Source organism: Triticum dicoccoides, chromosome 3A (genome assembly GCF_002162155.2).
Source record: "Triticum dicoccoides isolate Atlit2015 ecotype Zavitan chromosome 3A, WEW_v2.0, whole genome shotgun sequence".
NCBI classification, from domain to species: Eukaryota; Viridiplantae; Streptophyta; class Magnoliopsida; order Poales; family Poaceae; genus Triticum; species Triticum dicoccoides.
Genome location: NC_041384.1, coordinates 76,463,109 through 76,477,506, shown reverse-complemented (window position 1 = coordinate 76,477,506; position 14,398 = coordinate 76,463,109).

Below are 14,398 nucleotides of genomic sequence, written 5' to 3'. Positions count from 1 at the left end.
GTCGCCAAGGGCCGGCAGGGTCATACATCCGGCCGGGTTACACCGTGGGGTATATCCCCGACAGGTGGCAAGACCCTAAGGTTGGGGATGCCCAAGGCACCCCAAGGTAATATTCAAGGAACACCCAAGCAACATTATCGGTAACCTTACTTGGAGCTATATTTATATTTGTCACATGAGGTGTGTTTTTCTTGGAGCGTCATTTTATTTTGTGTAGATCTGCTTGCTATTATTTAGAATAATTTTTGTATATTTTATTTCAATAAAAATGTCAAGTATAGCCTTTACCATGCTTATTTTGCAAGTCTATAGGTTGCTATTTTGAAAATATAAAGTTTTCTATTATTGTCTCAATTCTTCTAGAAAGTCATAATATGATAAAATCTTAAAAAAGTCACATAGTATGCTATAACAAATTTTATACAGCGTGGTAATTTTTCAGAAATTTTGGAGTTAGAGATGTATGGATCTTCTTACATCCTTTACAGACTGTCCTTTTTTGACAGATTGTTGTTATGTTTGCATATGTTTGCTTGTTTAATGATTCTATTTGAGGATAGGAGTATTAAATATGTAGAGGGATCTAGTATGCAATATTAAATTATAGTCTTAGTGATTTGCTACAGTAGAGAATGATAAGGTTTCGCGTTGATTTATACTAAGTCATCTCACGAGTTCTTGTTGAGTTTTGTGTGAATGAAGTTTTTAAGAATTAGGGAAACCGTGACATGAGAGGAAATAAGGAGACACAAGAGCTCAAGCTTGGGGGTGCCCAAGGCATCCCTAGTTAATATTTCAAGAAGTCTCAAGCATCTAAGCTTGGGGATGCCCCAATTGGCATCTGCTACCTCTTGAGCACTTGCGTTGATTTTCCCTTCAAGAGGAAAGGGTGGTGCAGCAAAGTAGCATAAGTATTTCCCTCAGTTTTTGAGAGCCAAGGTATCAATCCAGTAGGAGGCTATGCGCCAGTCCCTCGCACCTACACAAAACAAATAAATCCTCGCAACCAACGCGACAAGGGGTTGTCAATCCATACACTATCACTTACGAGAGTGAGATATGATAAGATAGTATTTTTGGTATTTTATGATAAAGACGCAAAGTAAAATGAAAGGCGATGAAAATAACTAAGTATTGGAGGATTAATATGATGAAGATAGACCCGGGGGCCATAGGTTTCACTAGTGGCTTCTCTCAAGAGCATAAGTATTTTACGGTGGGTGAACGAATTACTGTTGAGCAATTGACAGAATTGAGCATAGTTACAAGAATATCTAGGTATGATCATGTATATAGGCATCACGTCCAAGACAAGTAGACCGACTCCTGCCTGCATCTACTACTATTACTCCACACATCAACCGCTATCCAGCATGCATCTAGAGTATTAAGTTCATAAGAACAGAGTAACGCCTTAAGCAAGATGACATGATGTAGAGGGATAAATTCATGCAATACGATAAAAAAAACCTCATCTTGTTATCCTCGATGGCAACAATATAATACGTGCCTTTCTGCTCCTATTGTCACTAGGAAAGGACACCACAAGATTGAACCCAAAGCTAAGCACTTCTCCCATTGCAAGAAAGATCAATCTAGTAGGCCAAACCAAACTGATAATTCGAAGAGACTTGCAAAGATAACCAATCATACATAAAAGAATTCAGAGAAGATTCAAATATTGTTCATAGATAAACTTGATCATAAACCCGCAATTCATCGGTCTCAACAAACACACCGCAAAAGAAGATTACATCGAATAGATCTCCACAAGAGAGGGGGAGAACTTTGTATTGAGATCCAAAAAGAGAGAAGAAGCCATCTAGCTAATAACTATGGACCAGTAGGTCTGAGGTTAACTACTCACACTTCATCGGAGAGGCTATGGTGTTGATGTAGAATCCCCCCGTGATCGATGCCCCCTCCGGCGGAGCTCCGGAACAGGCCCCAAGATGGGATCTCGTGGATATGTCGATGGAGCAACAGGGGGCCCACGAGGGTGGAGGGCGCGCCTGGGGGGTAGGCGCGCCCCCTACCTCGTGGCCTCCCTGTTGGTTGCTTGAAGTAGGGTCCAAGTCTCCTGGATCATGTTCGGTGAGAAAATCACGTTCCTGAAGGTTTCATTCCGTTTGGACTCCGTTTGATATTCCTTTTCTTCGAAACCCTAAAATAGGCAAAAAAAACATCAATTCTGGGTTGGGCCTCCGGTTAATAGGTTAGTCCCAAAAATAATATAAAAGTGGATAATAAAGCCCAATAATGTCCAAAATAGTAGATAATATAGCATGGAGCAATCAAAAATTATAGATATGTTGGAGACGTATCAAGCATCCCCAAGCTTAATTCCTGCTCGTCCTCGAGTAGGTAAATGATAAAAATAGAATTTTTGATGTGGAATGCTACTTGGCATAATTTCAATGTAATTCTTCTTAATTGTGGCATGAATATTCAGATCCAAAAGATTCAAGACAAAGGTTCAGTATTGACATAGAAATAATAATACTTTAAGCATACTAACTAAGCAATTATGTCTCTTCAAAATAACATGGCCAAAGAAAGTTATCCCTACAAAATCATATAGTCTGGCTATGCTCTATCTTCACCACACAAAGTATTTAAATCATGCACAACCCTGATGACAAGCCAAGCAATTGTTTCATACATTTGATATTCTCAAAACTTTTTCAATCTTCATGCAATACATGAGAATGAGCCATGGACATAGCACTTTAGGTGGAATAGAATGGTGGTTGTGGAGGAGACAAAAAGGGAGAAGATAGTCTCACATCAACTAGGCATATCAATGGGCTATGGAGATGCCCATCAATAGATATCAATGTGAGTGAGTAGGGATTGCCATGCAACGGATGCACTAGAGATATAAGTATATGAAAGCTCTAAAAGAAACTAAGTGGGTGTGCATCCAACTTGCTTGCTCACAAAGACCTAGGGCATTTTGAGGAAGCCCATCATTGGAATATACAAGCCAAGTTCTATAATGAAAATTTCCCACTAGTATATGAAAGTGATAACAAAGGAGACTCTCTACTATGAAGATCATGGTGCTACTTTGAAGCACAAGTGTGGTAAAAGGATAGTAGCATTGTCCCTTCTCTCTTTTTCTCTCATTTTTTTATTTATTGATTTGGGCCTTTTCTCTTTTTTATGGCCTCTTTTTTTCGTCCGGAGTCTCATCCCGACTTGTGGGGGAATCATAGTCTCCATCATCCTTTGCTCACTTGGGACAATGCTCTAATAATGATGATCATCACACTTTTAGTTTCTTACAACTCAAGAATTACAACTCGATACTTAGAACAAAATATGACTCTATGTGAATGCCTCCGACAGTGTACCGTGATATGCAATGACTCATGAGTGACACGTATGAAAGAATTATGAACGGTGGCTTTGCCACAAATATGATGTCAACTACATGATCATGCAAAGCAATATGACAATGATGAAGTGTGTCATAGTAAACGGAACGGTGGAAAGTTGCATGGCAATATATCTCGGAATGGCTATGGAAATGTCATAATAGGTAGGTATGGTGGCTGTTTTGAGGAAGGTATATGGTGGGTGTATGATATCGGCGAAAGGTGCATGGTATTAGAGAGGCTAGCAATGATGGAAGGGTGAGAGTGCGTATAATCCATGGACTCAACATTAGTCATAAAGAACTCATATACTTGTTGTAAAAATCTACAAGTTGTCAAAGCAGAGTATTACACGCATGCTCCTAGGGGGATAGATTGGTAGGAAAAGACCATCGCTCGTCCCCGACCGCCACTCATAAGGAAGACAATAAATAGATAAATCATGCTCCGACTTCATCACATAACGGTTCACCATACGTGCATGCTACGGGAATCACAAACTTTAACATAAGTATTTCTCAAATTCACAACTACTCAACTAGCATGACTCTAATATCACCATCTCCATATCTCAAAACAATTATCAAGCATCAAACTTTTCTTAGTATTCAACACACTGATAAGAAAATTTTATTATTAATCTTGTATACCTAGCATATAAGGATTATTTAAGAAAATTACCATGCTATTTAAGACTCTCAAAATAATCTAAGTGAAGCATGAGAGATCAATAGTTTATATAAAACAAATCGACCACCGTGCTCTAAAATATATAAGTGAAGCACTAGAGCAAAACTATATAACTCAAAAGATATAAGTGAAGCACATAGAGTATTCTAATAATTTCCGAATCATGTGCGTCTCTCTCAAAAGGTGTGTACAGCAAAGATGATTGTGGTAAACTAAAAAATAAAGACTTAAATCATACAAGACACTCCAAGCAAAACACATATCATGTGGTGAATAAAAATATAGCTCCAAGTAAAGTTATCGATAGAAGTAGACGAAAGAGGGGATGCCTTCCGGGGCATCCCCAAGCTTTGGCTTTTAGGTATCCTTAGATTATCTTGGGGGTGCCATGGGCATCCCCAAGCTTAGGCTCTTGCCACTCCTTGTTCCATAGTCCATCAAATCTTTACCCAAAACTTGAAAACTTCACAACACAAAACTTAAGGAAGAAAATCTCGTGAGCTCCGTTAGCGAAAGAAAAACAAAAGTCCACTTCAAGGTACTGTAATGAACTTATTATTTATTTATATTGGTGTTAAACCTACTGTATTCCAACTTCTCTCTGGTTTATAAACTATTTTACTAGCCATAGATTCATCAAAATAAGCAAACAACACACGAAAAACAGAATCTGTCAAAAACAGAACAGTCTGTTGTAATCTGTAGCTAGAGCAAGATCTGGAACCCCAAAAATTCTAAAATAAATTTCTAGACGTGAGAAATTTATCTATTAATCATCTGCAAAATAATTAACTAAATATCACTTTCCAAATAAAAATGGCAGCAGTTCTCGTGAGCGCTAAAGTTTCTGTTTTTACAGAAAGATTAACAAGACTTTCCCCAAGTCTTCTCAACGGTTCTACTTGGCACAAACACTAATTAAACACAAAAAACACAACCAAAACCGAGGCTAGATAATTAATTTATTACTAAACAGGAGCAAAAAGCAATGAATAAAAATAAAATTGGGCTGCCTCCCAACAAGCGCTATCGTTTAACGCCCCTAGCTAGGCATAAAAAGCAAGGATAGATCTAGGTATTGCCATCTTTGGTAGGCAATCCATAAGTGGCTCTCATAATAGATTCATAAGGTAATTTAATTTTCTTTCTAGGAAAGTGTTCCATGCCTTTCCTTAACGGAAATTGGAATCTAATATTTCCTTCCTTCATATCAATAATCGTACCAATCGTTCTAAGGAAAGGTCTACCAAGAATAATAGGACATGAAGGATTGCAATCTATATCAAGAACGATAAAATCAATGGGCACAAACTTCCTATTTTCAACAATAATAACATCATTAATTCTTCCCATATGTTTCTTAATAGTGGAATCCACAAGGTGCAAGTTTAAAGAGCAATCATCAAAATCATGGAAACCTAACAAATCGCACAAAGTCTTTGGAATCGTGGAAACACTAGCACCCAAATCACACAAAGCATAGCATTCATGATCTTTAATTTTAATTTTAATAGTAGGTTCCCACTCATCATAAAGTTTTCTAGGGATAGAAACTTCCAACTCAAGTTTTTCTTCATAAGATTGCATCAAAGCATCAACGATATGTTTAGTAAAAGCTTTATGTTGGCTATACGCATGAGGAGAATTTAGCATGGATTGCAACAAGGAAATACAATATATCAAAGAGCAATTATCATAATTAAATTCCTTGAAATCCAAAATAGTGGGTTCATCAATATTTAAGGTTTTGATCTCTTCAATCCCACTTTTATCAATTTTAGCATCAAGATCTAAAAACTCCGAATTCTTGAGCGCCTTCTAGTTAAAGGTGTTGGGGAATGTTGCAGAAAACAAAAATTTTCCTACGGTTTCACCAAGATCCATCTATGAGTTCATATAGCAACGAGTGATCGGATTGCATCTACATACCTTTGTAGATCACGCGCGGAAGCGTTCAAAGAACGGGATGAGGAAGTCATAGTCGATGTGATCCAAATCACCGGAGATCCTAGCGCCGAACGGACGGCACCTCCGCGTTCAACACACGTACGGTCAGCGTGACGTCTCCTCCTTCTTGATCCAGCAAGGGGGGAGGAGAGGTTGATGAAGATCCAGCAGCACGACGGCGTGGTGGTGGATGCAGGAGTCACCGCAGCAGGGCTTCGCTGTTCTACTGCGAGAGGGAGAGGTGTAGAAGGGGAGAGGGAGGCGCCAAGAGTCAAGGGTGCGGCTGCCCCTCCCTCCCCCCCTTTATATAGGCTCCCCAAGGGGGGCGCCGGCCCTAGGAGATGGGATCTCCTAGGGAGGCGGCGGCCAAGGGTGGAGTGGCCCCCAAGGCAAGTGGGGTGCCCCCCCATCCTAGGGTTTCCAACCCTAGGCGCAGGGGGTGGACCAAGGGGGGCGCACCAGCCCACTATGGGCTGGTTCCCCTCCCCACTTCAGCCCATGGGGCCCTCCGGGATGGGTGGTCCCACCCGGTGGACCCCCAAGACCCATCCGGTGGTCCTGGTACAATACCGGTGACCCCCGAAATTCTCCCGATGGCCGAAACTGCACTTCCTATATATAATTCTTCACATCCGGACCATTCCGGCTCCTTGTGATGTCCGGGATCTCATCCGGGACTCCGAACAACTTTCGGGTTACTGCATATTCATATCTCTACAACCCTAGAGTCACCGAACCTTAAGTGTGTAGACCCTATGGGTTCGGGAGACATGTAGACATGACCGAGATGGCTCTCCGGTCAATAACCAACAGCGGGATCTGGATACCCATGTTGGCTCCCACATGCTCCTCGATGATCTCATCGGATGAACCACGATGTCGAGGATTCAAGCAACCCCGTATACAATTCCCTTTGTCAATCGGTACGTTACTTACCCGAGATTCGATCATCGGTATCCCAATACCTCGTTCAATCTCGTTACCGGCAAGTCACTTTACTCGTACCGTAATGCATGATGCCGTGACCAGACACTTGGTCACTTTGAGCTTTGAGCTCATTATGATGATGCATTACCGAGTGGGCCCAGAGATACCTCTCCGTCATACGGAGTGACAAATCCCAGTCTTGATTTGTGCCAACCCAACAGACACTTTCGGAGATACCCGTAGTATACCGTTATAGTCACCCAGTTACGTTGTGACGTTTGGTACACCCAAAGCACTCCTACGGCATCCGGGAGTTACACGATCTCATGGTCTAAGGAAAAGATACTTGACATTGGAAAAACTCTAGCAAACGAACTATACGATCTTGTGCTATGTTTAGGATTAGGTCTTATCCATCACATCATTCTCATAATGATGTGATCTCGTTATCAATGACATCCAATGTCCATAGTCAGGAAACCATGACTATCTGTTGATCAACGAGCTAGTCAACTAGAGGCTTACTAGGGACATGTTGGTGTCTATGTATTCACACATGTATTACAATTTCCGGATAACACAATTATAGCATGAATAAAAGACAATTATCATGAACAAGGAAATATAATAATAATCCTTTTATTATTGCCTCTAGGGCATATTTTCAATAGTCTCCCACTTGCACTAGAGTCAATAATCTAGTTACATTGTAATGAATCGAACACCCATAGAGTTCTGGTGTTGATCATGTTTTTCCCTAGGGAGAGGTTTAGTCAACGGATCTGCGACATTCAGATCCGTATGTACTTTACAAATATCTATGTCTCCATCTTGAACATTTTCATGAATGGAGTTGAAGCGATGCTTGATGTGCCTGGTCTTCTTGTGAAACCTGGGCTCCTTGGCAAGTGCAATAGCTCCAGTGTTGTCACAGAAGAGTTTGATCGGCCCCGACGCATTGGGTATGACTCCTAGGTCGGTGATGAACTCCTTCACCCAAATTGCTTCATGCGCTGCCTCCGAGGCTGCCATGTACTCCGCTTCACATGTAGATCCCGCCACGACGCTCTGCTTGAAGCTACACTAGCTTACTGCTCCACCATTCAACATATACACATATCTGGTTTGTGACTTAGACTCATCCAGATCTGTGTCGAAGCTAGCGTCGACGTAACCCTTTATAACAAGCTCTTCGTCACCTCCATAAACGAGAAACATGTCCTTAGTCCTTTTCAGGTACTTCAGGATATTCTTGACCGCTGTCCAGTGTTCCTTGCCAGGATTACTTTGGTACCTTCCTCCCAAACTTACGACAAGGTTTACATCAGGCCTGGTACACAGCATGGCATACATAATAGACCCTATGGCTGAGGCATAGGGGGTGACACTCATCTCTTCTATATCTTCTACCGTGGTCGGACATTGAGCTGAGCTCAATTTCACACCTTGCAACACAGGCAAGAACCCCTTCTTAGACTGATCCATATTGAACTTCTTCAATATCTTATCAAGGTATGTGCTTTGTGAAAGACCTATGAGGCGTCTTGATCTATCTCTATAGATCTTGATGCCTAATATATAAGCAGCTTCTCCAAGGTCCTTCATTGAAAAACTCTTATTCAAGTAGGCCTTAATGTTGTCCAAAAGTTCTATATCATTTCCCATCAAAAGTATGTCATTTACATACAATATGAGAAATGCTACAGAGCTCCCACTCACTTTCTTGTAAACGCAGGCTTCTCCATAAGTCTGCATAAACCCAAACGCTTTGATCATCTCATCAAAGCGAATGTTCCAACTCTGAGATGCTTGCACTAGCCCATAAATCGAGCGTTGGAGCTTGCACACCTTGTCAGCATTCTTAGGATCGACAAAACCTTCCGGCTGCATCATATACAATTCTTCCTTAAGAAAACCATTAAGAAATGCCGTTTTGATGTCCATTTGCCATATCTCATAATCATAGAATGCGGCAATTGCTAACATGATTCGGACGGACTTCAGCTTCGCTACGGGTGAGAAAGTCTCATCGTAGTCAACCCCTTGAACTTGTCGATAACCCTTAGCGACAAGCTGAGCTTTATAGATGGTCACATTACCATCCGCGTCTGTCTTCTTCTTAAAGATCCATTTATTTTCTATGGCTCGCCGCTCAACGGGCAAGTCACTCAAAGTCCATACTTCGTTTTCATACATGGATCCTATCTCGGATTTCATGGCTTCCAGCCATTTGTCGGAATCCGGGCCCGCCATCGCTTCTTCATAGTTCGAAGGTTCACCGTTGTCTAACAACATGATTTCCAAGACAGGGTTGCCATACCACTCTGGTGCGGAACGTGTCCTTGTGGACCTACGAAGTTCAGTAGCAACTTGATTTGAAGTTTCATGATCATCATCATTAACTTCCTCTCTAGTCGGTGCAGGCACCTCAGGAACATTTTCTTGAGTTGCGCCACTTTCCGGTTCAAGAGGTAATACTTCATCAAGTTCTACTTTCCTCCCACTTACTTCTTTCGAGAGAAACTCTTTCTCTAGAAAGGATCCATTCTTGGCAACAAAGATCTTGCCTTCGGATCTGAGGTAGAAGGTATACCCAATAGTTTCTTTAGGGTATCCTATGAAGACGCATTTGTCGGACTTGGGTTCGAGCTTTTCAGGTTGAATTTTCTTGACATAAGCATCGCATCCCCAAACTTTTAGAAACGACAGCTTAGGTTTCTTCCCAAACCATAATTCATACGGTGTCGTCTCAACGGATTTCAACGGAGCCCTATTTAAAGTGAATGCGACAGTCTCTAAAGCATAGCCCCAAAATGATAGCAGTAAATCGAGAAGAGACATCATAGATCGCACCATATCTAATAGAGTGCGATTACGACGTTCGGACACACTATTACGCTGAGGTGTTCCAGGCGACATGAGTTGTGAAACTATTCCACATTTTGTTAAGTGTGTGCAAAATTCGTGACTCAAATATTCTCCCCCACGATCTGATCGCAAGAACTTGATTTTCCTGTCACGTTGATTCTCAACCTCACTCTAAAATTCCTTGAACTTTTCAAAGGTCTCAGACTTGTGTTTCATTAAATAGACATACCCATATCTACTCAAGTCATCAGTGAGGGTGAGAACATAACGATAGCCACCGCGAGCCTCAACACTCATTGGACCGCACACATCAGTATGTATGATTTCCAATAAGTTGGTTGCTCGCTCCATTGTTCCTGAGAACGGAGTCTTGGTCATTTTACCCATGAGGCATGGTTCGCACGTGTCAAATGATTCGTAATCAAGAGACTCTAAAAGTCCATCTGCATGGAGCTTCTTCATGCGTTTGACACCTATGTGACCAAGGCGGCAGTGCCACAAGTATGTGGAACTATCATTATCAACCCTACATCTTTTGGTATTCACACTATGAATATGTGTAGCATTACGCTCGAGATTCATTAAGAATAAACCATTCACCATTGGAGCATGACCATAAAACATATCTCTCATATAAATAGAACAACCATTATTCTCGGATTTAAATGAGTAGCCATCTCGTATTAAACGAGATCCTGATACAATGTTCATGCTCAAAGCTGGCACTAAATAACAATTATTGAGGTTTAAAACTAACCCCGTAGGTAAATGTAGAGGTAGCGTGCCGACGGCGATCACATCGACCTTGGAACCATTCCCGACGCGCATCGTCACCTCGTCCTTCGCCAGTCTCCGCTTATTCCGCAGCTCCTGCTTTGAGTTACAAATGTGAGCAACCGCACCGGTATCAAATACCCAGGAGCTACTACGAGTACTGGTAAGGTACACATCAATTACATGTATATCACATATACCTTTCGTATGTCGGCCTTCTTGTCCGCTAACTATTTGGGGCAGTTCCGCTTCCAATGACCAATTCCCTTGCAATAAAAACACTCAGTCTCGGGCTTGGGTCCATTCTTTGGCTTCTTCCCGGCAGCTTGCTTACCGGGCGTGGCAACTCCCTTGCCGTCCTTCTTGAAGTTCTTCTTACCCTTGCCTTTCTTGAACTTAGTGGTTTTATTCACCATCAACACTTGATGTTCCTTTTTGACTTCTACCTCTGCTGATTTCCGCATTGCAAATACTTCAGGAATGGTCTTTTCCATCCCCTGCATATTGAAGTTCATCACAAAGCTCTTGTAGCTTGGTGGAAGCAACTGAAGGATTCTGTCAATGACCGCGTCATCCGGGAGATTAACTCCCAGCTGAGTCAAGCGGTTATGTAACCCAGACATAGTGAGTATGTGCTCACTGACAGAACTATTTTCCTCCATCTTACAGCTGAAGAACTTGTCGGAGACTTCATATCTCTCGACCCGGGCATGAGCTTGAAAAACCATTTTCAGCTCTTCGAACATCTCATATGCTCCGTGTCTCTCAAAACGCTTTTGGAGCCCCGGTTCTAAGCTGTAAAGCATGCCGCACTGAACGAGGGAGTAATCATCAGCACGTGTCTGCCAAGAGTTCATAACGTCTTGTTCTGCAGGGAGAGCAGGTGCTTCACCTAGCGGTGCTTGTAGGACATAATCTTTCTTGGCTGCTCTGAGGATGATCCTCAGGTTCCGGATCCAGTCCGTATAGTTGCTGCCATCATCTTTCAGCTTGGTTTTCTCTAGGAACGCGTTGAAGTTGAGGACAGCGTTGGCCATTTGATCTACAATACATGTTGTAAAGATTTTAGACTAAGTTCATGATAATTAAGTTCATCTAATCAAATTATTCAATGAACTCCCACTCAGATAGACATCCCTCCAGTCATCTAAGTATAACATGATCCGAGTTAACTAGGCCGTGTCCGATCATCACGTGAGACGGACTAGTCAACATCGGTGAACATCTTCATGTTGATCGTATCTTCTATATGACTCATGCTCGACCTTTCGGTCTTCTGTGTTCCGAGGCCATGTCTATACATGCTAGGCTCGTCAAGTCAACCTAAGTGTTTGCATGTGTAAATCTGTCTTACACCCGTTGTATGTGAACGTTGGAATCTATCACACCCGATCATCACGTGGTGCTTCGAAACAATGAACTATCGCAATGGCGCACAGTTAGGGGAAACACTTTCTTGAAATTATTATGAGGGATCATATTATTTACTACCATTGTTCTAAGTAAACAAGATGCAAAAACATGATAAACATCTCATGCAATCGAATAATAGTGACATGATATGGCCAATATCATATAGCTCCTGTGATCTCCATCTTGGGGCTCCATGATCATCTTGTCACCGGCATGACACCATGATCTCCATCATCGTGTCTCCATGAAGTTGCTCGCCAACTATTACTTCTACTACTATGGCTAACACGTTTAGCAATAAAGTAAAGTAATTTACATGGCGTTTCTCAATGACACGCAGGTCATACAAAAAATAAAGACAACTCCTATGGCTCCTGCCGGTTGTCATACTCATCGACATGCAAGTCATGATTCCTATTACAAGAACATGATCTCATACATCACATATATCATTCATCATTCATCACAACTTTGGCCATATCACATCACAAAACACTTGCTGCAAAAACAAGTTAGACGTCCTCTAATTGTTGTTGCAAGTTTTACGTGGCTGCAAGAGGGTTCTAGCAAGAACATTTTCTTACCTACGTTAAAGCCACAACATGATTTGTCAACTTCTATTTACCCTTCATAAGGACCCTTTTCGTCGAATCCGCTCCAACTAAAGTGGGAGAGACAGACACCCGCCAGCCACCTTATGCAACTAGTGCATGTCAGTCGGTGGAACCGGTCTCACGTAAGCGTACATGTAAGGTTGGTCCGGGCCGCTTCATCCCACAATACCGTTGACGCAAAATAAGACTAGTAGCGGCAAGAAAGTTGACAACATCTACGCCCACAACAAATTGTGTTCTACTCGTGCAAAGAGAACTACGCATAGACCTAGCTCATGATGCCACTGTTGGGGAACGTTGCAGAAAACAAAAAAAATTCCTACGTTTTCACCAAGATCCATCTATGAGTTCATCTAGAAACGAGTGATCGGATGCATCTACATACCTTTGTAGATCACGAGTAGAAGCGTTCAAAGAACGGGGATGAGGGAGTCGTACTCGTCGTGATCCAAATCACCGGAGATCCTAGCGCCGAACGGACGGCACCTCCGCGTTCAACACACGTACGGTCAGCGTGACGTCTCCTCCTTCTTGATCCAGCAAGGGAGAAGGAGAGGTTGATGAAGATCCAGCAGCACGACGGCGTGGTGGTGGATGCAGCAGTCACCGCAGCAGGGCTTCGTCGAGCTTCTGCGAGAGGGAGAGGTGTAGCAGGGGAGAGGGAGGCGCCAAGGCTTCAGGGTGCGGCTGCCCTCCCTTCCCCCCTTTATATAGGCCCCCTAGGGGGTGCGCCGGCCCTAGGATATGGGATCTCCTAGGGGGCGGCGGCCAAGGGGGTGGAGTGCCCCCCAAGGCAAGTGGAGGCGCCCCCTCCCCTAGGGTTCCCAACCCTAGGTGCATGGGGGGCCCAAGGGGGGCGCACCAGCCCACTATGGGCTGGTTCCCTCCCCACTTCAGCCCATGGGGCCCTCCGGGATGGGTGGCCCCACCCGGTGGACCCCCGGGACCCTTCCGGTGGTCCCGGTACAATACCGTTGACCCCCGAAACTCTCCCGGTGGCCGAAACTGCACTTCCTATATATAATTCTTCACCTCCGGACCATTCCGTAACTCCTCGTGACGTCCAGGATCTCATCCGGGACTCCAAACAACTTTCGGGTTACTGCATACTCATATCTCTACAACCCTAGCGTCACCGAACCTTAAGTGTGTAGACCCTACGGGTTCGGGAGACATGTAGACATGACCGAGACGACTCTCCGGTCAATAACCAACAGCGGGATCTGGATACCCATGTTGGCTCCCACATGCTCCTCGATGATCTCATCGGATGAACCACAATGTCGAGGATTCAAGCAATCCCGTATACAATTCCCTTTGTCAATCGGTACGTTACTTGCCCGAGATTTGATCGTCGGTATCCCAATACCTCGTTCAATCTCGTTACCGGCAAGTCACTTTACTCGTACCGTAATGCATGATCCCGTGACCAGACACTTGGTCACTTTGAGCTCATTATGATGATGCATTACCGAGTGGGCCCAGAGATACCTCTCCGTCATATGGAGTGACAAATCCCAGTCTTGATCCGCGTCAACCCAACAGATACTTTACTCGTACCGTAATGCATGATCCCGTGACCAGACACTTGGTCACTTTGAGCTCATTATGATGATGCATTACCGAGTGGGCCCAGAGATACCTCTCCGTCATATGGAGTGACAAATCCCAGTCTTGATCCGCGTCAACCCAACAGATACTTTCGGAGATACCCGTAGTATACCTTTATAGTCACCTAGTTACGTTGTGACGTTTGGTACACCCAAAGCACTCCTACGGCATCCG